The sequence below is a fragment of the Macaca nemestrina genome, chromosome 15, assembly GCF_043159975.1.
Source record: "Macaca nemestrina isolate mMacNem1 chromosome 15, mMacNem.hap1, whole genome shotgun sequence".
Taxonomy (NCBI): Eukaryota; Metazoa; Chordata; class Mammalia; order Primates; family Cercopithecidae; genus Macaca; species Macaca nemestrina.
The window spans coordinates 5,593,462-5,619,752 of NC_092139.1; the positions used below are offsets into that span (position 1 = coordinate 5,593,462).

At 43.1% G+C, this 26,291-nt stretch overlaps 1 protein-coding gene across 2 annotated transcripts in view; it reads right to left on the reverse strand.

Annotated features, from left to right (window-relative positions):
- The window catches only part of LOC105470570 (zinc finger protein 831), a 112,629-nt gene that overhangs the window by 69,910 nt on the left and 16,428 nt on the right, over positions 1 to 26,291 (reverse strand). The gene's annotated exons all lie outside the window — the stretch shown is intronic.

The window sequence follows — 26,291 nt, forward strand, 5'->3', positions numbered from 1 at the left end:
GGTCCCCAGATCCTTTTTCCACAGATACCCGTTGCCAAGGAACTCCATAAGCACACTTCACCCATCCCCAGCTCCGCTCCCCAAGAAAACCACATTCCAGCCATTAGCAGCAAGGTGTTCTAAGCAGGGTGTGGTAGAAGTAGTAGCACGACTGGACATGGTGGCTCACGCCTGTAATCCCAGCACTTTGGGAGGCTGAGGCAGGCAGATCACCTGAGGTCAGGAGTTCAAGACCAGCCTGGCCAACATGATGAAACCCCATCTCTACTAAAAATACAAAAATTAGCAGAGCATGGTGGCAGGAGCCTGTAATCCCAGCTACTCACGGAGGCTGAGGCAGGAGAATTGCTTGAACCCAGGAGGTGGAGGTTGCCGTGAGCCAAGATCATACCACTGCACTCCAGCCTGGGTGACAGAGTGAAACTCTGTCTCAAAAAATATATAAATAAAAATTTAAAAATAATAAAAAACATAGAAGTAATGGCACATTGAGCTGGCTCATACTACTCACACTGACTCGAGAGCTGATTGTTAAATTTTCAAAAATTATGCAAGCCAGTTGTGAAACACAGCCATAATTAAAAGATACATTATACAAACTTACAATTAAATAATATTAAAAACAAATAAATGACAACTGGATAATTCAAAATGATTACAGACCTAAATGTAAGCGCTAAAATCATAAAACTCTTAGAAGACAAAGGATTAAAACTTCATGACTTTTTTGGATTTAGCAATGGATTGCTTTATTTCTTTTCTTTCTTTCTTTTCTTTCTTTCTTTTCTTTTCTTTTTTTTTTTTTTTTTTTGAGATGGAGACCTACTCTGTTGTCCAGGCTGGAGTGCAGTGGCACAATCTCGGCTCACTGCAACCTCTGCCTCCCGGATTCAAGCTATTCTCCTGCCTCAGCCTCCCGAGTAGGTGGGATTACAGATGTGTGCCACCACACCCAGCTAATTTTTGTATTTTTAGTAGAGACCGGGTTTCACCAGGTTGACCAGGCTGGTCTTGAACTCCTGACCTCAAGTGATCCACCTACCTCAGTCTCCCAAAGCGCTGGGGTTACAGGCATGAGCCACCACATCTGGCCACAATGGATTTTAAAATATGACACCCAAAGCACATGCAGCAAAAGAAAAATAAATTTTACTTCAAAATCTAAAACTTTGGTTCATCAAAGGACACTTTCAAGAAAGTGAAAAAACAATCCACAGAATGGGAGAAAATATTTGCAAATCATATGCATGATATACCCAGAATATATAAAAAACTCTTACAATGCAACAACAAAAGACAACCCAATTAATTAATTAATTAATTTTTTTTTGAGACAGAGTCTCGCTCTGTCACCCAGGCTGGAATGCAGTGGTGCTATCTCAGCTCACTGCAACCTCCGCCTCCCATGTTCAAGTGATTCTCATGCCTCAGCCGCCCGAGGACTGTAGGCATGCACCACCACACCCAGCTAACTTTTGTAACAACTCCATTTAAAAATGAGCAGAGAACTTGAATAGATTTTTTTTCTCCAAATGCCCAAAAAGCATATAAAAAGATGCTTCATACCATCAGCCATTAGGGAAATGTAAATCAAAACCACAATGAGATAGGACTCCAACCATGGCTATAGTAAATAATAATAATAAACTAATAAGCAATAAAATAACAAGTATTGGTGAGGATGTGGAGAATTTAGAACCCATAAACACAACTGGTGGGGATGTAAAATGATGCAGCCACTTTTAAAACAATTGAGTAGTTCCTCAAAAAGTTAAACATGTATTACCATATGATCCAGCAACTCTGCTCCTAGGTATATATCCCAAAGAATTGAAAACGGGTATTCAAACAAAAACTTGTACATGCATGTTCGTAGTAGCTTTATTCAAAATAGCCAAAAGAGAGAAATGACAGAAATGTCCGTCAGCTGATGAGTGGACAAACGGCAATATACAGTACCGTAGAATCGTAATCAGCCATAAAAAGCAACGAAGTGCTCGCACATGCTAAAACATGGATGCACCTTGAAAACGTCATGTTACGTGAAAGAAGCCCGACACAAAAGATCACGTGTTTTATATGAAGAATATATAATTCTTCATATAAAGAAGCATTTCTTCTTTGCATTTGTCTGAAGAACCTGGAATAGACAAACTCATGGAAACAGAAAACAAATTACAGTGGTTGCCAGAGGAGGGGGAGAATGGGAAATGAGGCTTTAACTGGGTATGATGTTTCCTTTTGGGGTGATGAAAATGTTCTGGAACCAGACAGAGGTGATAGTTCGTAAAACTATGAATGTACTAAATGCCATAGAATTGCACACTTTCAAATAGTTAAAATGGTGAATTTGATGTTATATGAATTTTACCTCAATTGTAAACAGGTACTGTCTCAATTTTTTTTTAAAGTATTGTCTTCATTGAGCACAGGTACTCAATTTTTTAAAAGTACTCTGGGCTGCTATAACAAAAATGCCCTAGATTGGGTGGCTTAAATGACAAATATTTATTTCACATAGCTCTGGAGACAGGAAGTCCAAGATCAAGTCCAAGTCCAAGACAGGTTCAGTGCCTGGCAAGGACCTGCATCCTGGTTCCTAGATGGCCATCTTCTTGCTGCCCCCTCACATCATGGAAAGGCCAGTAGCGCTCTCTGGGGTCCCCTTTATAAGGCACTTGTTCCACTCATGAGGGCTCCATGTCAGGACCTGACCACCTCCCAAAGGCCCCACCTCCTAATACCATCACATGGGGAGTGAGGATTTTACATATAGATTTGGAGCTGGGGGGAAGAAACATCCAGTTCATACCAGCTCCTGCATACTCAGAGCTCACCACCTGCTAAGGATTCTATGGCATCTTCCATTCTCAGGGATCTTGGGGCCATTTATGTGGAATGTGCTGGTGTGGTGGGAATGCTCCCTGGCAGTGTGGAACGTCACACCTCTGGCTCTTCCCAACCTCAGCGTCAGGAGCATCATGTTCACAGCTTGAACTGGCCACAGTGGAAGCACTGACACCACAAAAATCTGCAAATGCTACAAGTCAGTCCTTTTGTTTTTTTTTCATCCTGAAAGTCAGTCTCAACGTATACCAGCACATCACTGAGCAGAAGGGAGGACCCAGAAGACCATTGCACCCACTCTCTGTCCCTCTCCTAAACCTCTGGTCTCATTATGAATCTCACCACACCACACCGTCCGCAAGAGCCCCTGGCTTCAAAACAATCTGAGACGTTCTAATTTTTTAAGGAAAGATGTAAAGGCAGGAATCTTTTGAGATTAATAGGTGGCTACTAGAATGGATAAGAGCTAATAGTAATGGAAGATAAAGGCTTACCTCAAGACGCTGCAACCTTTCTACTAGTTAAGAATTTCAGGAATCTCCCTAGGAGACCAGTAGGCCTGAATTCTTGTCCCTGCTTAACCATCTTGCTAGTGGGTGGCCCTGAGACTGCTTCTTCATCTCTAAGAACAATGGTATTGGGGCAGAGCCACCAGGAGGATCAGATGAAATAAGTTATGTGAAAACATCAAGTGCTGTGCCCAGCACAGAATAAGCGCTCCATTTATTTCACTTTTCAATTATACGCCATAATATTTTGAACTATTAACTACCGGTTCCTCCCCCACCCTGTCTTCCTCCTACCCTTGTCTCTTCCCCCATCCGTCAGCTCAGCAGTCTCCATGCATCGCCTCTAGCAAGGGATGCTGTCTCAGGGTGGGTTCCTGAGAAAAGGATTCCATTCCAAGTATTTTATTTGGGAGGTGATCCCAGGAAACACTTGTAAGGAAATGGGAAGGCTGGGGGTGAAGGAGGCTACAAAATGTCCAGCAAGTCCCCACTGTGGGTGACTGGAGCTTAATCCCACGGGGGACACCAGGAGATCGTGTAGAACATGCACCCCAGGGGCAAGTGAGCTGCCTGCATCAGGGCTGCCTCTGGGAGCAGCCGTGTCCTGGCATATCCAGGTGCGTGCATGAATGCACGGGGCAGACTCTGGCCGCAGGGAGCCATCGGACACAGAAGCACTGCCTGCAGTTGGCTCTGAAATGCTGAGTCGGGGAATAGGTGGGCAGAGCTTCTGTCTGTTCCTGTGGCAGAAACTTAGTAAAGGTGTTTTAATTCCAAAAGCCCTAAACCCTAAGGAAACTGGATGAGTACAAGCCTGTTGTCCTGATCCCCTGGTTATAAGGGTCATGGGTGGGGAGGTCATGGAAGGGAGGAAGGGAGGAGTGAGTGCGTCCAGCTCCTGCCTCAGTGGCAATTCCTGCTCCATTCCCCAGGGCAGTCTGGAAAGAGGGGTGCCAGGACACAGAGCATCAACGGCCCAGAGCGCGCATCCAGACAGGAGGACGAGGCACACGCAGAGCTCTCGCCGCAGGACGAATTCCAGAGCACCCAGGAAGGCCCTGAAGTGGCTGGGAAAATGGGGCCAAATTGAGGGGGTTGTCACCTGAGGGATGTCTCAGTGAGGGCCTGCCTGGGGAGCTGAGGGCTGAGCATCACACGCCCCCCAACCTGGGGGTAGGGGGAGGAGGAAAAGGAGCCCAGAACTGACTCTCACAGGGTGGGAGACTTGAGGCTTCAAAACAGAAATGCCAGGAAAGAGCGCCACGCTTCTGACACACCTGCCACGATGATCGTTTTGTGCTCTCTGCAGCCTGTTCTGTGAGCACAGCAAAATTGGCGCCTTTGAGTAACAGCTGATCCCTGCTGGCAAGATGACAGCTGACTAACACCTTCCTCCAGGGAGATGATGCTTTTCTCAGGAAAACCTCAAAAGGTTGCAGATAATTTCGCTCGCTCTGAATCAAGGAGATGGCAGGTCCTATTGTCCCCATTGGACTCATGGGGAAGCTGGAGGCCAGGACTGGGAAGGCAGTCGCTAGAAGGCTTACCTCTTTGTGTGAGTGAGGGAAGGGTCCGGGACAGCCCCTTGATCACCTGGACTGAATGCCAAGTCCTCACCCTGTCGCCATCCCCAGACTCCCGCATGCAGGGAACTTGGCACATCCCTCATCTGCTGTGTGTGCAGCTCCCCACCTCCTCCCAATTCCCCCCGCCCCACAAACAGTCATATCTTTCGGCGCAAATGTGCAGCTTTATGGAAGAGAGGGGGAGCAAAGAGGTGGGAGAAACTTGAAGAGAAGAAGTGACAATTTCCCAAGCCCTCCTTTGCAAAAGCAACCCATAAATGAGCCTGGGCCAAGAGAGAACACGAAAATGCCATAAGTAGGTTTTTAGAATTTACATTTAGGGCCCCGAAAGAGAAGGCCATGGAGAAGCATATTGGACACATTAGGCAGACAGAACTTGGGTGCTAAGACGGCTGGTGTAGTTACAAGTTTCCCAGACTTCCGTTCATCCTGGACCACCGTCACCCACTCTGCTGCGTATGGGGCCCACTTGCACTGTTACTCCGTCCCACCCTACCTGTAGAGAGCCTGTGGCTGGAACGCCATTGCTTTAAAAGGAATGCATGCAATGTGAATGTACTTCAGGCCACTGAACTGTATGCTTCACAATGGTGAAAGTGTTCTATTTTATGTAAATTTTATCACAATTTTCAAAAAGTAAAAGAAAAAAAAATGGGAGGAAGGGGAACTATATCATTGCCCAGTGAGTTGAAAACTGACGTTCACACAAAAACCTGCACACTGATGTAAACATCAGCAATTGTATTTGTAATTGCAAAAAGCAAGACGTCCTTCAGTAAACAAACATCAGTAAACACACATCCCGACAATGGAATATTATTCATCGATAAAAAGAAATAATCTAGCAAACCACAGAAAGACAGAGAGGAACATGAAATGCATGTTCCTAAGTGAAAGAAGCCAATCTGAAAAGACTTTGCATTGTGTAGTCCCAACTGTATGACCTTCTGGAAAAGGCAAAACTATGGAGACAGTGAAAAGATCAGGGGTTGCCAGGGGTTGGGGGAGGAGCGGATGAAGAGGTGGGTGGAGTGAAAGGGACTGTTCTGATCCTGTAACACCAGATGCTTGCCACTATACATTTGTCAAAACTCATGGAACATGCAACACCAAGAGAGAACCCTAGTGTAGACTCTGGACTATCAATGGGTTCACCAATTGCAACTAATGCATCACCCTCATGCAAGATGCTCATAACAGGGAAAACAGTGGGGGCATAGGCTGAAAGTGGCAGATGGGAAATCTCTGTACTTTATCCTCATTTTTCTACAAACCTAAAACTACTCTTAAAAATTGTCTATTCAAAAATTGTTTTAAATCAAAACAGTATTTAAAAAGAAATGTGAAAAGATATTTATCCCGACCAGCCAAGAAATGCAAGGTATAAACCATGATGTCATGTTTTGCCTATTGCAGGAACAAGGGAGCCAAAAGAAATAAATACTTGTAATAATTGGGCATAAAAGTGGGGAGTGGGGATACTAAATAAATCATCATCAAAAAGAGAAGATCGTTTTTCCCTATGAACCATTAACATAAATACCTCTTACATTTTTAAAAATATGTATCTGTAGGCCACCATGTATGCTCTCGCACACCTGAGTGCTATGGTCCTCTACTTTGAGAAGCACCTCCCTAACTTAAAATCTTCACCTGATACACCCTTGGCATAGACCCTGTACCTGCAAAGCTGTAGCAACATGCTCCCTAGTCCACTGGCGCCCAGCGAGGTTTGCCCAAAGGGAGGTGCTGGCAAGTCAGGGGAAGGAGAGGAAGGTGAGGCCTGGCTCCAAGGTGGCCTTTGTCCCTCTACTCGGGCACAGACTTTCGCTAGGTGGTCCTCTCTAGGTCCAAGCACGGTTCCCAGGCTGGCCTCTCATGCCTGGGTAGGTAACACTCCCCCACTGCTACCAGCCCTCAGGTACCCCAACATCCCAGAACCAGGCCCACACTTTGTAAATGGCCCCTCATCTAAACCCCTCTCAATTGCCTACCCACTTGAATGTGCATCTAGGCTAGCCAGGACCCAAAGTGAAATTACAGCTTACGTTATGTGTGTAGGTGAGTGTTCCCGGAGAGCAAGAGCAGCCCTAACTTTTGTCAGATTCTGGAAGGGTCGAAAAGGGTCTCTGAGGGTGAGAGTAGCTGGTTAGAAACGACACCTCCCTAAAAGCAGGGAAGGCTGCCCGCTTCCTGTCAGGGCCAAATACGTGTTAGTTCCCACTACGACTTCACCCAAATTCATTCTGTTTAGTGACAAAATATGTTTTGCCTAAACAATTACGATAAAGAAGCAGGCCAGAAGAGAGTTTACAAACACACAGTGTGCAGAAAGCTTAGGCAAGTTGGAGGAGAAGAGTGTCTCCAGCAATTGCCTAATTTTCATACACAAATTACGTGGTTTCCCTGTAGATGGTCAATCGGTTGCAGATGTGTGGAGGGAGAAGCTTGATGTCAGGTTGGCTTTGGCAGGAGGGAGGGCCTGCCAGCTGCACTCAGCCGTCCCCGTTCCCTGTCTTCTTGGTGGAAGAATAAAAAAACCTGGGTTTGCGTTCTGGTTTTGCCACCTTCCCCCTCCCTGTGAGGCTCAGCAAGTTCCTTAACCTCAGGATTTTCATTTGTAAAATGGGGAAAACGAGGATTAAACAGATGCTACCTACAAGCACTGATCACAGCACAATGCAAAATGGGAAAAATCTGCTGAAAATTATTCAGATAATTTTCTCTTTTTCTTTTTCCCAAGCCCATCAGCATTACCTTGATCTGTCTAAGACATCTTCTGCCTAAGCTTTGCAGGTTCAGAGCACAGGGAGCTGACCTTTATATGACACCATGTCCAGGCCACAGGCCCAAGGTCTATACATGCCCTAAGCCATCTAATCCACACAGCAGGGAAGTTCTGTTTTTATTCTAACAAGAGGAATAAGGCGCTGAGAGATGGAGGGATTCACCCAACATCAAGGAATTGAGGAAGTATATTCCTTCTAGTGAAGAAAGACAGAGAGAACAGGGAAGCCTGGGCTGGCATGCAGAATAAGATTGGTGTAAAGGACCTCTTCAAGCAGAACTACAAACCACTGCTCAAGGAAATAGGAGAGGACACAAACAAATGGAAAAACATCCCATGCTCATGGAAAGGAAGAATCAATATCGTGAAGATGGCCATACTGCCCAAAGTAATTTATAGATTCAATGCTATTCCCATCAAGCTACCAGTGACTTTCTTCACAGAATTAGAAAAAAACTACTTTAAATTTCATGTAGAACCAAAAAAAAAAAAAAAAAAAAAAAAAGAAGCCTGTATAGCCAAGACAATCCTAAGCAAAAAGAACAAAGCTGGAGGCATCACGCCACCTGACTTCAAACTATATTACAAGGCTACAGTAATCAAAACAGCATGGTACTGGTACCAAAACAGATATATAGACCAGTGGACCAGAACAGAGACCTCAGAAATAACACCACACATCTACAACCATCTGATCTTTGACAAACCTGATAAAAACAAGTAATGGGGAAAGGACTCCCTATTTAATACATGGTGCTGGGAAAACTGGCTAGCCATATGCAGAAAACAGAAACTGGACCCCTTCCTTACACATTATACAAAAATTAAGATGGACTAAAGACTTAAATGTAAAACCCAAAACCATAAAAACCCTAGAAGAAAACCTAGGCAATACCATTCAGGACAAAGGCATGGGCAAAGACTTTATGACTAAAACACCAAAAGAAATTGCAACAAAAGCCAAAATTGACAAATGGGATCTAATCAAACTAAAGAGCTTCTACACAACAACAGAAACTATCATCAGAGTGAACAGGCAACCTACAGAATGGGAGAAAATTTTTGTAAGCTACCCATCTGACAAAGGTCTAATATGCAGAATCTGCAAGGAACTTAGACAAATTTACAAGAGAAAAACAAATAACCCAATCAAAAAGTGGGCAGAGGATATGAACAGATACTTCTCAAAAGAAAACATTTATGTGGCCAACAAACATATGAAAAAAAGATCTTCATCACCGGTCATTAGAGAAATGCAAATCAAAACCACAATGAGATACCATCTCATGCCAGTTAGAATGACAATTATTAAAAAGTCAGGAAACAACAGATGCTGGCAAGACTGTGGAGAAATAGGAATGTTTTTACACTGTTGGTGGGAGTGTAAATTAGTTCAACTATTGTGGAAGACAATGTGGCAATTCCTCAAGGATCTAGAACCAGAAATACCACTTGACCCAGCAATCCCATGACTGGGTATACACCCAAAGGATTATAAATCATTCTACTATAAAGATACATTCACACGTATGTTTATTGCAGCACTATTTACAATAGCAAAGACTTGGAACCAACCCAAATGCCCAGCAGTGATAGACTGGATAAAGAAAATGTGGCACATATACACCATGGAATAATATGCAGCCATAAAAAAAAATGAGTTCATGTCCTCTGCAGGGACATGGATGAAGCTGAAAGCCATCATTCTCAGCAAACTAACACAGGAACAGAAAACCAAACACTATATATTCTCACTCATAAGTGGGAGTTGAACAATGAGAACACATGGACACAGGGAGGGGAACATCACACACCAGGACCTGTTGGGGGATTGTTTGGGGGGAAGGGGAGGGAGACCATTAGGACAAATATCTAATGCACGCAGGGCTTAAAACCTGGATGACGGGTTGATAGGTGCAGCAAACCACCATGGCACAGGTATACCTATGTAACAAACCTGCACATTCTGCACATGTATCCCAGAACTTTTAAAGTAAAATAAAAAATAAAAAAGATTTCTGGTAAGATGATCATCTTTGCTTGAGCCCGGGAGTTTGAGACCAGCCTGGGCAACATAGTAAGACCCCCGTCTCTACAAAAAATAAATAATTAGGCGGGCATGGTAGTACATGCCTGTGGTCCCAGCCACTCAGGAGGCTGAGGTGGGAAGACCACTTGAGCCAAGGAGGTTGAGGCTACAGTGAGCCAAGATCGCACCGCTGCACTCCAGCCTAGGTGAGAGTGACATTCTGTCTCAAAATAAAATAAAATAAAATGATCATCTAGAGAGCCAGATATTGTTTATGCGAGTGAAGAGTTTTTCAAAATTACCTTTGCTCTTTGTTTAATGTTTCATGCTCCAAGGAGGGAGGACCTGTGCCCAGAACTCTCCTGTAGAGAAGATGCGCCTCTAACAGTGGCACAGCAAAGATATGGGCCCAGCTGCCTGATAGGTGAGGGCAGCTTTACGTAAGGGAAGCAAGGAGAATTGCATTCTCCAAAACAGCATCCAAGTCCTGCCCCTGCTACCTGCGAATGGGACCTTATTTGGAAATAGGGTCTTTGCAGACATCATTAAGGATCTCAAATGGTATCACACTGGATTTAGTGGGGGTCCTAAATCCAGCAACTGATGGTGTCCTTATAAGAAGAGGAGAGGATGCAGGGACCCAGGGAGTAGGCCATGAGAAGACCTGCATGAGGACAGAGGTAGAGATGGGACACAATCCAGCCACAAGCCAGGGAATGCCTGGAGCCACCAGGAACTGAACGAGGCCAGGAAGGACCCCCCGCCCCGCACCTCCCCCGCCCCCAGAACTTTAGAGGGAGGGTGGCCCTGTGGACGCCTTGATTTCAGACCGCTGGTCTCCTGCACTGTGAGAGAATCCATTCTGTTGCTGTGAGCCTCGCAGTGTGTGGTCATTTGTTACTGTAGGCTCAGGAAACAAATCCAGGATGTGAAAGGAAGCTCTGCCCTTTGCTGGACTGTAGTGAGAAGCGGATGGGTGCGGAGGAGGAAGGCAAGTGGGAGGGTCAGGCTTCAACCAGGGAGGAGCAGGTATAAGTGGGGGTAACACTACGGCTGTCCCCCAACTTCCCACTGATGGACTCTACAAAAAGTCATCTTCACAGGCTGTCCATGTGTGACCTGGTATGAGGCACAGTCAGGCAGTGGGGGCCCCAGGGCTGCACTGTCCTGAGCCACCATGGTCCTCCCATGACATGAACAGAGTCTGTCGTGGAGCTCACAGGGTACCAGGGCAGGGACAACTAGTGGGAAGAGATGCTCTATAATGAGGGCTCCAGGGTGGATCCCCCACCCTTCAAGTTCTTCATGCTGGGGGTGGAGGATGGGTGAAAGGACACGACATATGGGACATAAGGAGACTGGGTGTTTATTTCATTTGCTCTGCAGAGTGTTTAGAAGAGAGCAGGCTCTGGACGACGACCCAAATCCCACCACGCATTTCCAAGTCCTGTGACTCAGATGAGCTGCACGGCCTCCCTGGGACTCAGTTTTCTTGTTTGTAGAATGGAAAAATATTGACACCTCCCCCATGACATCATGTGATACTCAAATGAACTGTAAATGTGCCTGGCCCAAAGTAAAACCCTAATGGAATCAATCAATGCATGTTTTTTCTTCCACTCCCACTGATCTTAGAGAAGATCTGATCAGCTATGGAAGAGTAAAGGAATTTTTTTTTTAGTATGTCCAAGTTGTAGAGTGAGTTATTAATAGATTTTTTTCAAGGCATAAGACTCTTTCTGAACCATTACACTTAATGGCTGCATAGTATCAATCACTGACCCAGGATGGCCCAGGGCGCTGTACACTACCTGGCACATAGTAGGTGTTCAATAAATATTTGTTGAGTGAATGAATTATAGCCTTAGATAAGACTATAAAGAAATGGCCTGACTTAAATTATCACATTTGAGAAACAGGGAAGGCATTTTTACATGAAACTCCTCTGAAGAGTTTCCTCACTTGTTTGAGCCAAACCATGCTGTTCCATCTAAGATTTCTCAGAAATTCCCAAAGGTTTATATAGCAGAGTCCCTTAACATGCAAATTTAATTCACTTGAATTCAACCTCACAGGCTGCACACAAAAAGAATAATCTCCATCACATGGTAATGCTCCTGGCTGTCAACTCCTAATGCCCAAGTGAAAGGAGGGGGCTTGAAGCCCTGGTTCCCTTAAGCAGGCTCAGCCCCACATCACCCTCACAGCTACTGCTAAACACCATTCCAGTGTTTCCAGCATTTTTGGTAGAGCATGTGCCAAAAATACAAGCTTCTCATCGCATCTGTTGATTAAACAAGGAAATAAGACAAAATTCAAAACCAAAAGAAAAACTGGCTGAGTTGGAGGTACTGAGAAGTACTGTGAGCAGATTGGAAAAACAGCCTCACTTCTTCAATCCTCTCTGTTTCTGTGGCCTCTGCAAGGGCACTTTGCTACTCCTCCCATCAAGATCTGGAGAGTTTTTCTCCACTCCTCAACTCCAGGCAACACCGTGTCACATTAGGAATGGTGTGCCTAGGTGTCCCAAGAAGCTTGCACGCTTCTGCTCTGCCTCTGCCATGAGAACAAGCCCAGGTGAGCTCCCAGGAGGATGAGAGACCACGTGGAGTTGGAGCCGAGCAATCCCAGGAGAGACCCTCCTCATCCAGCCAGTCCCCAACAGGCCTGGCAGCTGACCACAGACACAAAAATAAGCCTAGCCACAAGAACCACCTAACTAAGCACAGCCTAAAATACTGACCCCTAAAATCATGAACCAAATAAGCAGTTGTTATTCTAAGCCACTGTTTTAGGGGTGATGTATGAGACAGCAAGAGGCAACTGAATAGCATGACATGCTGGCTAATAATATGATGCATGCCTGAAGAATTTTAGGGTTAATTTTGCCCTGTGGTGATTTTTGTCTTACCACCATCCCTCATAGCCTGTGACTCTACGAACAGCCCACTTTTCCCAGAGTGCATAACTGGAATGAACAATTATATCAGCATTGAAAGGAGTCATTATTGATTCATCCCTCTGGAAATGGCACTGTGCTTTCACTGTCTTCATATAACACCTAGGCCTTGACACAGCTTAGACCAGAGTTTCTTCTGCTTCCCTTCTGGAGCCTACTTGTGGTCAACTGGTTTTTCCCCTCTGCTTTGTCATCCATTTCTTTGAAGAGCCTGGACAGTCCACAGATTTGCATTTTAACACACAGTAAAACTTTCTTCCGTCGTTTGTTGGGTCAGTTCAGCTCAAGCACTTGCACACTTTTTGACACCCATTTTAGGTCCAAACTGTTGGCTGGAATGCAAAATAAAGAGAAAGCAAGGCCACACGATGCTGGATGGTACAGTAGAACCCTCACTGGCTGAGAGAGTGGGCATGTGGAGCCTCAATTCTCCTTGGCTTAGAGGACACTGCAAGGTCTGCCTCTCCAAGTCTCACTAGCTGGGGGCTGTACAATAGTGCTTGAGGCACCCACATTAACAAAGCAATAGGTTTGATTTAGTAATAGTAGTAAATATAGTAGTAAACTATTTCAAAGGAAAACTGGCAGAATGAATTAACACTGTTTAGGATGACATTACATGGAGCATAGGACCATTGCAAAACCAAGGCAATTGTTCTAGCTTAGTTTCCACCTATTGAATATTTATTTATTCATCCATTCAAATGTTTATTGAGCACCTACTACATGCCAGGTGCTGTTTTATGTGCTAGAAGCTACAGGGTCCTGTTTTGCCTGGGACAAAGGGGATTCCCAGAATGCAGGACTTTCCATTTCAGAACCAGGCAAGTCCAGGGCAAACTAGAATGAATTGGTCTCCCTGGGTATAGTACATTGGTAAGTAAAAGAGCTTATATTATGAAACTTACATTCTAGTTAGGAAGACAAACAAGAAAGTTTTTAAACATAAATTATATAATGTATTGAAAAGTGGTAAGTATTATGGAAAAAAATACAGCAGGGGAATGGAGGGTAGGAGCACGGCACAGGAACATCAGCAGGGCCAGGAAGGAGGGAAGAGTGCAATTTTAAATGAGATGGGCCAGGGGAGCATCCCTAACAAGAATGTCAGCTCTGCAACACATGCTCTTTCATTTACTGGTGTACTATACACCAACTCGTCCTAGTTTGCCCCAGACTTGCCTGGTTTTAACATGGGAACCTATTGGTAGAATGAGCCATGCTGGTACCTGGGATAAGAGTGTTTCTGGCAATGCAAAGGCCAGTGGATGCAAACAGCCAGTGCAAAGGCCCTGAGGCGGGAATGTGCCTGGCATGTTTGCGGCATGACACACTAAATCAGAGGAACTACATCCACAAACGCTGGCCTGCTTAACAATATATTTTTTTAATTCTTTCTGGGCAAGCATTCTATTTCCCTGGGCCTTTGTTTCCTTATCTGCAAAATGGAGAGAACAATGTCTGGGCACCTAATGACCTGAAATTATGGATACTAGGGATGCCATGCTTAATTAAATGACAAGAGGCCTGTCTTGATTACTGCTGTGACTGTTACTCTCCTCCATGGCAAATGGAGAAAGCAAAGCCTAAAGCTTTATTGCCAGATAGAAGACAAGGCCAGCACAAGGATGAGAACTGCCATCCAGAACTGCTCTCCTTCCGCCACTGAGGGCCACTTGGAAGGTGACCTCGGCTGGCTATCATGTGTGCCAAGGGCAGATCTTCCTAGTACGGGCCTGGCTATGTTGAACGTTTATCTTGATTCCTCGTGGCTTAGAACACAAAATAAAATGCTACATAGCACACAATTCGTGATTGCCTAGCAGGCTATCAACAGATTTGTTTATGATGTGAAATAATGAATTCAGACTATTGCATTGGTGATGGTTATTCTTTTATATAATTACAACAATTATCCAGGAAAATAGCAAACAGATGCAATGCTGAATTCAAAGAAAGGGTAGGAAGAAGTGTCCCAAATACTGACGTGATTCAAAATATTATATGAGTTAACCCTACCTCTTAAACTGCCCATGTCGGAACTACAAGATATGGATAGGCACTCTTTATAAATGGACATAGCGTATGCACGAAAGCAAAATACACATGCATGTTACAGAGGGTCTGCGGGCGTTACTGAGAAAAGGCATGTCAGTTAGGACCCAACATCATTCTATGGCTAGAGACTGAGAGGTGGCAAGAGATCATGTTCCTCAAATTTCTCCACCTCTCAACAGGATGTATTTTTTAAATTAAGGTACAATTTACATACAGTAAAATACACCCTCTTTAGTGTACAGTTCTGTGAATTTTGACAAGTAAATACAGTCATGTAACAACCAACATAATCAAAATGAAGAAGGCCATCACGCCCCCAAATCATGCCCCCCCTCTCTGGTCAATCTCTTCCTCCACCTCCAGCCTCTGGAAACCACAGAATCTGTTTTCCGTCCCTATAGGTTTGTCTTTTCCAGAATGTCCTATAAATGCAACCACATATTATGTGGCTTTTTTGGTCTAGCTTCTTTCATTCAGGACAATACCTTTGAGAGACATCCAAGCTGTTGTGTGCTCCAATCATTCATTCCTTTTCCTTGCCAAGTCCTATTTTACGGTGTGGGTGTGCCACAGTGTGTTAATCCACTCCCTCTTTCTGTGGGAGGCATTCCTAGCTCTTCCAGACAGGGAAATGTCAGTGAAGGCCTGGCAGAAAGCCAGCACTACTATCCTTCCCAGGAGGTAACAGGGCCTTCCCAACGGGTACCAACAGAGGCTAAGTGGGGAACCTCGACTTCCACTCACCTCTTCCCCAGCCAGAGCAGTAGCAAAGGAAGCCAGCTAACACAGAAGGGTCACTAAACCCAGACTTGCATACCATAACGCCCAAAGCATCCAAGTCGCAACCAAAAATCACTTGTCCTATCATGAACCAAGAAGATCTCAAACCGAATGAAAGAAGACAATGCACAGACGCCAACACCAAGATGCAAAAGATGCTGGGATTCCCTGACAGCTGTGAAGCAGCCATCATGAAAATGTTTCCATGAACACTTACAAACATGCTTGAAACAAAGGAAACCTAGAAAGCCCCAGCAAAGACATAGAAGATAAAAGAAGAACCACATGCAAATAATAGAAATGAAAAATACTATAATCAAAAATTTAAAAACTCAGTGGATGGGCTCAACAGCAAAATGGACAGGACAGAAAAAAAAAAGAATCAGTGAACTTAAAGATAGGACAATAGAAATTACCCAATCTGAGCAACAGAGAGAAAACAGGATGAAAATCTCAAAAATGAACAGCCTCAGGAACCCATGGCACTAACAAAAGGTCTAATATTCATATCATCGGAGTCAGGGAAGGAGAAGAGAAAGAAGACGGGCTTAAAAAGTGCTCAAATAAATAATGTTCAGGAGCTTCAATTTGGCAGAAGGCAAAAAGCTACAGGTTCAGGAAGCTGAGAGAATCACCTACCCCCTGCCCCCCACCAGAATAAACCCAAAGGAATCCACACCAAAGCATGTCATAGTCAAACTCCTGAACTCTACAGATAGAAAATATTGAAAGAAGCAAGTGAGAAACAATGCCTTAGCTACGGAGAAAACAATGCTAATGAAAGCAGGGTTCTCATCAGAAACTTGGAGGCAAGTTGAAAAGGGTACCATATTTTTCAAGAGCTGATGAGAAGGAAGTATCAGCCCCAAATTTTATATCCAGTGAAAGTATGAAAACATCCTCCTGGAATGAAGAGGAAATCAAGATATTCTCAAATAAATGAAAACAAATAGAATCTGTCACCAGCAGGCCCACCCTCAAAGAATGGAAGTTCTCTGAACAGAAAGGAAGTAACAAAAAGAGAAACTTGGAACATCAGGAAGGAAAAAGAACAATGGAAAGAGTAAAAAAGTGGGTAAAAACATTTCCTTTTGAGTTTTTGTTTTTTGTTTTGGGATTTTTTTTGTTTGTTTTGTTTTTTGTTTTTCCGTTTTTGAGATGGTCTTGCTTTGTCACCGAGGCTGGAGTGCACATACATTGATCAGTGGTACGTACATGGATCACTGCAGCCTCAACCTCCTGGGCTCAAGCAATCCTCCTGACTTCGCCTCCCAAAGTCCTGGGATTACAGGCATGAGCCACCACTCCTGGGCAAGTTTCCTTAATCACGTTTGGTGGTTGAAACAAAAAATATAACACTGTCTGATATGGTTCTAAATGTATGTAAAGGAAATATTTAAGATAATTCTAAATGTGAGTGCATACATGGAGCTGAGATTTCTACTTTCCACTCCAACTGGTAAAATAATGACACCAGCAGACTATGATAAATTCCATATATATATATATATATATATATATATATATATATATATGGAGAGAGAGAGAGAGAGAGAGAGAGAGAGAGAGAGAGAGTAATACCTAGAGCAACCATTATGTGGGGGTATCTAAGAGAACTAGCCAGAACCGCAGGCTGCAAAAGTGCTCCCTGTGCAGCCTACAGCCTTGGATCAGGGATAATCCATCTGCACCCTTCCAGACAGGGAAACTAAAGCCATGTACAGCCAGCTAGCCTCCTGTGCCAAGAGTCCACACACAGTGGCCGTTTCTTCTGCAAGCCCCACTTCCTCTATGCATGCCACAATCTCCAAAGCCTTCTATCCCGCTGGTGCCGAGGCTCCCAGATGCACGCCTGCATCTCTGCTTGTGCATGGTCTGCTCTCCAGCAGCACCCCAGAGGGCTGTCAGCTGTTGGCCTAACAGCTCCACACAATCTCAAGTCTAGCTGAATCAGTCAACTTCTCTGCTATCTGGTGGCTAAAATCACAGCTTCTCCGATGAGACCTGAATGCCTTCCAAATGTGTTGTTCCTTGAGTACTCTCCCTCAATCTTAGGGCACTCTATAGAGTTTCCTTGTACCTAATAGTCACTCTTTCATTGTACCTAATCATTCCTATGCTAAGTTTCCCCTGCATAACCCACTGGGTGGTTTCTGTCTTCTGACTGGGCACAGAATTCTACAGAATTGTCTCTGGGAATGGTCCCAAGAGATCCCTAATGATGGGATTTAGGGACTGGTGGTGGTGTGCTTTTGGATGTGAGCACAGTGCTGAGCTCCTTGCCAATGAGAAATGTGACTCTTGTAACCTGTGAGGTACAAAAGCATCACAATTAATAAAGCCATCACCTGTTGTCGATTGTGGCAAAGTGCCAATTTAGAGCACGTGCCTTGGAAGCTCAAGTGGCTTCTGCTCCTGCCGTATGGCAGGAATGATGACCGTAAGGGATATGGTATGAAATGGATTTCTTTTGGTGTCCTTGAGTGCTTACAGAGAGCAAATGACAAGCTCTGGTCCATTAATTCCCACTTTGAGTCATGGTCTGAGAATCATACAGCTTCCATGATAATCCTAAAAGAATCTCTCATTTTTGTAGCCACAAGGCTGACGTTGCTGAAAATCAAACAAAAAATTTAATGGTGCAAGTTACTGAATTAAAATGGCAGTTGAATTCACAGTCATGCCAAGCTTCTTATGTGAAAATCTGGGCAATAATCAGGAAAAAATGGGATCCTAAAACTCAAGGTGAGGACATCTTGTTGGACCTAGAGAAACTGACAACATTGACCTCCAGGTCATTCTGAGCCTCCCGTACAAGTGGCAGCAGCTTCCCCCTCACTGTCCACAGAGGCCAGACTTCCTGAGCTGGAAAACCTTATGATGCCTTCACATAAGGTAGATGCCTTGAAAGGGGATACTGATCCTTCTCAGAATCCACCACAACCAGTCCCTGCTCCCTCTATCTAGACTTAACTAGATTTAACTAGAGTCAAATCTCAGCATGGCCCAAGGAGATAGGTGCTCACTATGACCCAGGAGGAAATGGCTCACGCACCAGAAGAGCTGAATGCCTTGGCTAATATGTCAGCAGAAACCTAGGGAACTTGTGTGTGCAAATGAATTCCATGGGTTTATACCAAGGAGGGCAGAAAACACCACCAGCCATTGGACCAAATTCATTGACAGGAGAGCACTTACCAGAGAATCTCAATTTAATGTATTAGTTGTGCAGCTGGATATGGCTTTAAAGCTTCCTAGGTTGGTTGACTGAAACCTGGAAATGATGGTGACCCGCATTTAGTGAGGCTGGAATGCTAGAGCTTCCCTGGCATGACACAGAGGAGGGGATCTAAAGACCATGATAAATACACCTGCTGGGCCAGGTGTATCACAGGCAACCTTCAACTCTCCCAACGGCATGCCTCAGGAAGACCCAGAAGGCCCCTCTTCAGGAGGGCACTGAGAAATGCATTAATGAGGGAAGCACCCGCATCCCCAAAAAGATTTGCGGTTGCTCTTTTTCCAAGCCAGGAAGAGCTGTAGGGGACACCACTATTGAGACAGGCTCCCTCATTTCACTGTGGTTGTTGGGGGGTCCCAGAATAGCAGAGGACCACGTGGCGCCACTTCATTGCCAAAGACAAGGAGAGCATGTCAACCACAAGAGCAACAGGGAATGGCAGGAATTCGAATTCTTTGGCTGGCAGAGATCTTAGCAGTAGCTAACTGATCACGTTGTCCCTCGGAGGGAAAGACTAGTCAGTCTACTAAGATATCACCTGATATCATAGGAAATCATAGGAAATAATAGGAAAAGTTCTAAGTGTGGTGGCAAATAACCTGACTCAGTCATCGAATGGAGACTCACTGCCCTTTACCCACTTTTCAGAACTAAGGCAGTTTGCAGACCTACGGGCCCTTGATTGAAGGGAAACCCAGGTTCCCTTGAAAAGGACACTCTACTATTGCCAAAAGGACACCTTGTAAATCTTTATTTATGCCTTCTCAAAGGGACCTATTGCCACATACTGGAACAACTGCAATTTGGGAGAAAAGTAAATACTCAAACTTTTCAGGAGTTAGTAGATATTCCAAGAGGTAAAGAACTCAGAGCAGCTGAGGTCAAGGAAGATGTGGAATAGGTGGTGGAAGAAGAAAAGTCACAGATATGAACTACAACTTCTTCATCAATTATATAAACGAGGACTGGAGGGGCTTCGTGTATGGTCTCTACATGTGTTATATGAATGAGTTTTATTTTATCTTTACTAATCATTCTCTACTTCTTTCTCCTACTTCATGTTTTAAATTTTTATACATGAGTTATTAGAAGTTAACTTTACAATGTAGGCTTTAGGGAACAGAATATTCAGTGATATCTTGTCTGAATTTGAAGAGCAATTGATACAGCCTGTGCTGAGTACAATGACTGCGTCTGCTCATTTCGAACAAGTGAGAACCTCTTCACTTGCTAGAAGCATGGATGTATCTTGTTAGGTGGAAATATTACTATAAAATATTCTGTTGTAAGAAAGTTCAAATGCATGTAAAGGGTACACATGGGGCTGCATAGGCAAAGGGATAGACTGTGTCAGGTAGAAATGTATTGCCTCTCAGCTCCAAAAATGCCATTCAATACATGCTGTATGATGAAAGATGCAAACTTTTAAAGCTTTTCTCCTTTAAAGTGGACACAGTGCTAAGTTTTTCCAACACAGGATGTTGGAGGGTCATTGCAGGAGGAAGAGGCTTCCTGCAGTTTCCAGGAGGGGCCCAGGAGAGGGCCAGTGGTGTGGGTATGAGGACATGCCATAGAGCTCCCCCTCCCAGCCACAGGCCCCAGGACTCACTCCCTCTGCAACCTTGCAGCCTCGGCCCAGCAGTAATCTGTCTGCAGCCCCCACAACATAAAAACCAAAGTTCTTGCACAGCCTGCCTGTGGCTGGGGGGTTCACATGGATCTGCTCCTTCTGCAACGACATAGCCAGCACACTGTCCTTCTGGGAGCTCTGGAGACTTCTGTCCTACTAGTGCCACACTCCCAAAACACCCCCACGTCTCTGGATGCAGATTGCCTGCCACCTCCCACCTGTACTCCGGAAAGTTGCCCATTGTTTGCCCAGCAACTCCAGATAAGCTTCAGTCTCGCTAAGCCAGCCAACTCCTCTGCTATCCAGTGGCCAAATCACATCTCCTCCAAGGAGGTCTGACTCCTTCCACGTGTGCTCTTGCTGGGAGAACTGGAAGCTATCTCTCTCAGTTGAGAAGCTGAATCTCAATCCTACGGTGCCACATGGAGTTCCCTTATGTCTTACAGTCCCTCTTCATTATAGTTACTAATTCTTATCATCAGCTTCTCTCATTTAGCCTATTGTATGGCTCCCACTTCCTGATTGGACCCAGACTGTTACATCAAGATAGACCACATTCCAGGCCATAAAATCAACCTCAACAAATTTAAAGAACTAAAATCACACAAAGCATGTTCTCTGACCACAGTGGAATCAAACTATGAATCAACGACAGAAAGATAACAGGACAGCTTCATATACTTGAAAACGAAATGGCACACAGTTCTAAATAACCCATGGGTCAAAGAAGAAGCCCCAAGGGTAATCAACAAATACACTGATGTGTGAAAACAAAAATACATCTCAAAATTTGTGGCACACAACTAAAGCAGTGCTGGGAGGGAAATTTATAGCACTAAATGTTCACAATAGAAAAGAGGAGTATTTCCCACAATGTGATTATTTCACACTGCATGCCTGTATCAAAACATTTCATGTACCCCACAAATATATACACCTACTATGTACCCACAAAAATATTTTTAAATAAACTGCTATTAACTGTTTAAAAAGAAAAAGAGAGAGGGTTTCAAATCAAGACTCTAGACTTCCACCTCACTGTAGTAAAAGGAAAGCATAATAAATCCAGAGCACGTGGAAGAAAGGAGATAATGAAGGTAGGGGAAGAAACTGGCCAAATCAAAACAGAAAAATAATAGAGGAAATCAAGAAAAAGCTTTTTCTTAGACAAGATTAATAAAATTAGTCTTTTTTTTTTTTTTTAAAGACAGTCTCACTCTATTGCCCAGGATGGAGAGAAGTGGCATGATCTTGGCTCACTGCAACCTCCACCTCCTGGGTTCAAGGGATTCTCCTGCCTCAGCCTCCCATGTAGCTGGGATTACAATTGTCTGCCACTACGCCCGGCTAATTTTTGTATTTTTAGTAGAGATAGGGTTTCACCATGTTGGCCAGGCTGGTCTCAAACTCCTGATCTCAAGTGATCCTCCTGCCTCGGCCTTGCAACATGCTGGAATTACAGGTGCGCACCACCACCCTGGGCTAATTTTTGTATTTTTAGTAGAGACAGGATTTCACCACATTGGCCAGGCTGTTTTCAAACTCCTGGCTTCAAGTGACCCACCCATCTTGGCCTCCCAAAGTGCTGGGATTATAGGTGTGAGCCACTGTGCCCAGCCAAAAATTGGTCTTTAGAATCTCTACAAAAACCGACACAGGACAAATGAGAGAAGACACAAACTATTGATGTCAGGAAGGAAAAGGGGCTATCACTACAGACCCTGCAGACATTGAAAGGACCTCAAGGGAATACTGTAAATAACTCAGCTCACATAAATTTGATGACTTAGATGAAGTGGACCAACTCCTCAAAAAGCACAAACTACCATGATCCACCTAATGTGAAACAATCATTTGAATCACATGAGAATCACACTATAACTATTTATCAGATTGAATTTGCAATTTTGAAGCTCCCTACTAAGAAGTCTCCAGGCCCTAATGTGGAGAATTATAACTTTAAAAGAAGGATTAACACAAATTCTACACAACTTTATGCAGAAAACAGAAAAGGAAATAATACTTCCCAGTTAATTTTAAGCACCTAAGTATTACCCAGCGACCAAACTAGACAAAGACAGCATGAAAAGACAACTACAGACAAATATTCCTCATGAACACAGATTCAAAACCTCTCCCAAAATATCAGCACATAGAATTCTGATAAGAAAAAAATTATACACCTTGAATAAGGATTCCAGGAATGCATTCAATGTAATCCACCATATTAACAGGGTAAAAAGAAAAATCACATAATTGTATCAATTGATGTAGAAAATGCTTTTGGCAAAATTCAACACCCGTTCATAATAAAATCTCGCTGGAAAATAGAAATAGAGGGAAATCTCTTAATGTGATTAAAAGCATCTACAAAACACCAAAGTTTACATTATACTTAACGGTGAAAAACTGAATGTTTTCTCCCTAAGATCAGGAAAAAGAAAGATGTCGACTCTCATCACTCTCATTCAGAAGATGAAAGTCCTAGCCATACAATAAAGCAAGGAAGAAATACAGAATACATACAGGGAAAGGAAAGACTTGCAAGCAGGAAAAGAAAAAATAAAACTATCCCTATTTGCAGATGAGATTATTGTCTACATACAAATTTTCAAAGAATCTACAAAAAAATAAAAATAAATAAAATAAAATAAAACCTTCCTTGCACTAATAAGTGAGTGAAGCAAGGAACACAGGATACAAGATCAACATGCAAAAGTCAATTACATTTCTATACACTAGCTGTGAATGATTGAAAACTAAAATTAAATGAAAAATGAAATATGTATTTGTAAATCTAATAAAACACGTACAACACTATTACACTGAAAACTACAAAACACTGATGAACTAACTCAAAGAAAATCTAAATAATAAAGAGGCATATTGTGTTCATGCATTGGAAGATGCAACATAGTGAAAACGTCAATTCTCCTTAAATTGATATATAGGCTTAATGCAATTCCTATCAAAATCCTAGTAAGATATTTTTGTAGGCACAGATAAGATTATTCTAAAATTTATATAGAAAGGCAAAAGAACTGGAATAACTCAAACAAGTTTGAAGAAAGATAATAAAGTGTAAAGAATCAGTCTACCTAACTTGAAAACTTATTATATAGCCAAAGTAATCAAGACTGTATTGTCAGAATAGACACACACATGAGTAGAATTGAATAATAATAAAAACAAAAAACAGAAATCAATCTGCACAAATATGCCCAACTGATTTTTTTTTTTTTTTTTTTTTTGAGATGGAGTCTTGCTCTGTCACCCAGGCTGGAGTGCAGTGGCACAATCTCAGCTCAGTGCAACCTCTGCCTCCTGGGTTCAAGCAATTCTCCTGCCTCAGCCAACTGATTTTTGACAAAGGTTGAAAGCAATTCTGTAGACAGAGTGTAGCTGTTTCAACAAATGATGCTGAAACAATTGACTTTCATAAGAAAAGAAAAAAGAAAAAAAAAAAAAAAACCTTGACCTAAACCTCACATCTTACTTATATAGAAATTAACTTAAAATAGTTAAAACAGTCTTAAATGTGAAATATAAAACTGTAAAAGCTTTAGGGGAAAAAAGCATAGGAGAAAATCTTTAGGATATCTAAAGTGGGAAACAGTTCCCAGACTTGAAACAGAAAGTATTAGCCATAAAAGGAAAATATAATAAAATGGACCTCATCAAAGTTATTTTTTTTTTGCTCTGTGCAAACCCCTGCTTATAAGAGAATAAAAAGCTAGCTACGGATCTGGAGAAAGTATTCACAAACAACGTATCTGACAAGGACTTATATTTAGAATCTATAGAGGACTATGAAAATTTAACAGTTAAAAAAAATCCAACAACAATCCAATTAGAAAGTGAGCAAACACATGAAGAAAGTTATCACCAAAAAAAGGTATACAGACAGCAGATAAGCACATGAAAAGGTGTTCAACATCTTTAGCCACCTGGGAAATATAAATCAAAGCCACAATAAAATATCACTTCACACCTGTCAGAATGGCTAGAATAAAAAATAGTGAAACAGCAAATGCTGGGGAGGATCTGGAAACACTGCCCACATTGCCAGGATCCATTTTGGTGTGGATGTGAAGTGGCACAGCCATTCTGGAAAAAAGGGTGGCTGTTTCTTAACAAATCAAACACAGAACTATTATTCAACCCAGTAATTGCACTCTTGGGCATTTATTTCAAACAAATGAAAACTTATGTTCACACAAAAGCTTGTACATAAATGTTTCTAAAGCTTTATTTGTAATAGTCAAAAATTGGCATCAGCCCAGATGCCCTTCAACAGATGAATATTTAAACCAACTGTGGTACGTCCATATCACAGAACACTACTGAGCAATGAAAAGGAGGATGCTGTTGACACATGAAACATTCGGATGAATCTCTAGAGAATTACACTGAATGAAAAAAGTCAGTCCTTAAAGGTTACATACCACACTGAATGATTCCATTCATATCACATTCTTGAAATGACAAATTATAAAAAACTGGAGGACAGACTAGTGATTGCTTGGGGTTAAGGGGTGGGGTGGGTACAGAGAGAGGGAGAGAGCAGGAGGGAGTTGGGGTGGCCACAAGGAATCCTTGCGGTGATGGAAATGTTCTGTATCTTGACTATATCACTGTCAATATTCTGATTGTGATTTGCAAGATGTTGCTGTTGGAGGAAATTGGGTAAAAACTACATGTGATCTCTGTATTTTTTTCTTACAACTGCAGGTGATCTGCAATGATCTCAAAACAAAGAGGCTAATTTATAAAAATAATAAATACATAAATAGAATCAAAACAGGAACAACCTTCCCAGTGTGTGAGTCAGTGTTATTTACCACAGCCTTCATAGTGTATCTAGAACCGACACTAGCCATGAGCACCACAGCCTATCCTTGGAGAAACACTGACTCCGCACAGACCATTTTCCTTTCATTTTCTTTATATCAACTCACTTTTCCTTATGTACCCTTATATATTCAAAGGAAAATTGACATCACTACCATTTACCATATCTGGAAAAGCTCCAACATTGCTATGAATACAAAGTGATCATAAAGAAACTACAAGGGGCTGGGCGCAGTAGCTCATGCCTGTAACCTCAGCACTTTGGGAGGCCAAGGCAGGTAGATCACCTGAGGTCAAGAGTTAGAGAACAGCCTGACCAACATGGCGAAATCCCGTCTCTACTAAAAATACAAAAAAATTAGCCAAGTGTGGTGGCGAGCACCTGTAACCCCAACTACTCAGGAGGCTGAGGCAGAAGAATCGCTTTAACCCAGAAGGTAGAGGTTGCAGTGAGCCAAGATCATGCCACTGCACTCCAACCTGGGTGACAGAGCGAGACTATAGCTCCAAAAAAAGAAAAAAAAAAAGAAAAAGAAAAAAAAAAAAGGAACTACAAGGAAAGCAATGAAAATCTGCAAAGATCTCTCACTTGGTGACAAGCCAGTGCTGAGAACAAGCTTCCTACCTATGCCCCAAAGTCGCTCTGCAGAAATCCCTGAGTGTAACCTTCCAGCATAACTCAGTCTTCCCTGCCGTGCCACACCCAGACAGGCAGCACGGTGGGTAAAGTGCCCAGACCTTGGAGATGAGACCTGCCTTTGAACCTCTGCTCTGCTACCTACAAACCCTATAACCTGGAATAATTCACTTAAACTCTCCACGCTGTGTTTTCCTTATCTGAAAAGTGGGGCTCATGTTCATTTGTTCGAAGGATTGGATAAAACTATAAATGTGATTTGTCCAGACATGGTAGACTCTCCCTGTGTCTGTTCCCGCCCCACCCCTCTAACCAAACAGCCTACCCTACCTCCCTTTTACAGTCTTGGTTCTCTGCGTACATGGTGTTCATGGTC